At 36.9% G+C, this 3,083-nt stretch overlaps 1 pseudogene; it reads right to left on the bottom strand.

The window, feature by feature from the left end:
- Window positions 1–500: 500 nt before the first annotated feature.
- On the bottom strand, window positions 501–1,229 carry LOC149180067 (uncharacterized; annotated as a pseudogene).
- Window positions 1,230–3,083: the final 1,854 nt, after the last annotated feature.

Here is a 3,083-nt window from a genome sequence, read left to right as displayed (position 1 = left end):
TATTTTATAGTAGGGGAGGACGAGGAACAACAGGTCTCCCAAACCTTTTTAAAGCAATGAAACTCCACATTTGGCACAAAACTATCAATAGATACTAGCGAGGAAAGGAAGTCGTTTTCATGAGCTGCTGATAAATATGGCAATAGCGTATCTACCAAATCTGCGGTCAACATCGAGAAACAGACTCGAACACTTGACGTTACGAATTCTCATAAACCTACGTGCTAACCAACTACACCATTTTTCAAGGAGTCTCATTGCTTATGGGCAAAAGTCATCCTCCACAGTGCTTGAGCCATTGTCATTATTTCTGCATTCTTATCTCTGGGTTGTTGTAAAAGAGCAGTGGTGTACATATGTATTGGGTTTTGTGTTCCATACATTGTCGATACAATCCTGCGCGTTCTCTATATTCACCTTCCCCTCTAAATTTTAATGCAATCTAAATTTTTTCTTATAATTTCTGACTTGTATTGGCTCCAGTTGAGTTTCAAGATCATTTATAGTGCTTTTGGCTTCTTTGAGCTGACCGCAATAAGATCTAGTATAGGAGTAAGAGGAGGCCATTAATTCATATTATTATTGTTGACACATAAACAACGCCAATACATTGATCCTCTCACAACGTCACCATCGAGAACAAAGTTTCAATTTGTAAAACATTTTTTTATAAATGTAAAGGAGATAACAAACATTATCTATAACTGACTTTTGTATCAGACATGTTAATGGTCTCTTCTACCAAAGTTTTGGAACTTCTTTGAGTCGAGTCCGTAGTTCTGCCTTCTGAGTACACTTCACACCGTAATACTCTTCTAGAAGGTCAATCAAAGATATGTATTAATTATGAGGAGGCCTCTTTCTATCTTCTTGTTGCTTAATAAGTGAATATGAAATCTAGGTGTCAAATAAATTATTTATTTTGATCTCATGTTGGAAATACAATGGCTCACTATCATGTTTACAATCATGAACAAATTTTGTAACATGAACAGATTCTAGAGTTGGTTTGCAACCTCCATTAGTAAGTTTCCACTCTCAATTGCATCAACCAGATTAACCAGATACACAACATCCTCAAATGAAAGTTGAATGAGACAAAGGAGACCATTTTGAGATAGTTCAACACCCTCACCATTAAAGTCGATCACAAGTTTCCTTTCAAGAGAAGGTTGAATAAATGCATGTGGAAGTATCCATTCCCTTGTGACAATACACACAACCTTCATACTTGGTGGTTTGGATTATACAAGGCCACATTTGTATAAAACTTATCCCATCAGTTCAATCAACACTCTACCATTTGCTACAATGGGCCCTAGTTCTCTCGTTGCTTAAATTTAGGTTTGTTGGACACGGACCTTATTATATTGAGTGATAATTTAAGAGAATAATTCATTTGGTGTATTATGCACTGTATTTGAATGTTGGACCTATAAAACACCAAATATTATTCTAGTTGAGACTAGAATCCTAGTGGAGCACCCTTTTATTTTATTTTGGGAGTGCATTCAACAATTTAAATTGTTGGAAAATGGTTGATGGAGTATTGGAATTATTAAACAATTTAATACATTCTATTATCGACAATACAATCATGATTGAAAAATCCATTCTTAGATACATTCAAACCTGTATGCAAAGTACAAAAGAGAAAATTGACTTTTTGCAGCTTGAATCTCAACTTCAACAAGATGAGTTACAATAGAAAATACAACATTCTAAACTTTTTTTTGTTTAGAGTAATCCAATTTTTTATTCCAAAGTTGACTCTAATAAGCACCCAGAAATTATTTAGATCACTGAGCCGAGTGCAGGAGAAGATTTGAATGCAGAAGTAAAAATTCATCATACACTTCCCAAGTCCATCATCATACCTTGGGAATAGTTTGTCAATCACAAGCATAGAACTGGTCTTGGATATGAAAATGATGTGTCCTTTCATATTCCAGACTATTCCAAGCCCATCAACTTTGAGAGTGCATGATTTCTTCATGACAATTCACCTTCACTTGTTCTAGATTCTACTCCTCCACATTCACAACAACAAAATGTTAAATGCTAACATTGTGATCGACTTGGCCATATGAAAGATCATTTTTTTGATATTCATCCATGTGAGCATTGCCATAAAACCACTCAGTCTTCAAATAGTTGCTTCAAAAACAGGTCTCCTGCAAGAACAAAGATTCACTTTGGATGGATCGTTTTTTGGGAATGGGCTTCAATGGCCAATAAGATATTTCATTCATATGACATAATTTTTTTTGGAGTATTGAACAATATTGCAGTTGAGTTTTCTCCATATTCTAACCTTGTATTTGAAAGGGCGGGAAGTGATGGTCATCTACAAGTCTCAAAGACATAGAAGTTCAAGAAAGCTTGACCCACAACCTGCCATACTAGATTGAGAGTTGTAGCCAGAGACAGAGATGCCCCTGAGAATGCCTTTGGTTGGTGGTTAGCCTTAAACCGTCTATGCGAGTTGAGAGCTCCCTTTTCAGTTTGAGCTTCTCGCTCTACAAAGAATTAGAGACACCTCCTGTAGCAGAAGACTTCAACTTCGTTCCAGTTCTGGAAGAGTTCCAAGAATTTCATTAAGCATTAAAGAGTTGGTGTTCATCCTTTAACCACCACAGGTTGTAGACCTCCCTTTTCGAAGTTGAAGGTCTCCCTCTCCAAAGCATTAGGGGCACTTCCTCTAGCATAATATTTCAACTTCTTGCCAGATTTGGAAGAGTTTCAGGAATTGCACTAAGCGTTCGAGTGTTGGTGGTCAACCTTAAACAACTCCCTTGTACCAACATTTCAGAGAGCACATTCAACCTAGTGCTTCCATGTGTTTTTTCGCATTTTTGTATTATATATCTCTTCTTGGACTCGTATATACCCTTTTGGATGAGGGGCGGGGGGGGGGGGGGGGAACGCTGGACACCTAATCCTCTAAGGGTTGGTGTGGAAGTTGAACAGTCAAAGGGAATCTAAGAGACCACTTGGAATATGAAACCAAGAGTCACCAAACTTGTATAAATATGTATCATTGTGAATACTAATGAATTCAAGGTTGATCCTTCATATATTTT

The sequence above is a fragment of the Pinus tabuliformis genome, chromosome 3_2 (genome assembly GCF_031772625.1).
Source record: "Pinus tabuliformis cultivar Carrire ecotype Pingquan chromosome 3_2, CPIR1, whole genome shotgun sequence".
In the NCBI taxonomy this organism is placed as follows: Eukaryota; Viridiplantae; Streptophyta; class Pinopsida; order Pinales; family Pinaceae; genus Pinus; species Pinus tabuliformis.
Note: the sequence above shows the minus strand (reverse complement) of the source record. Positions and strands in the feature narration are given on the sequence as shown.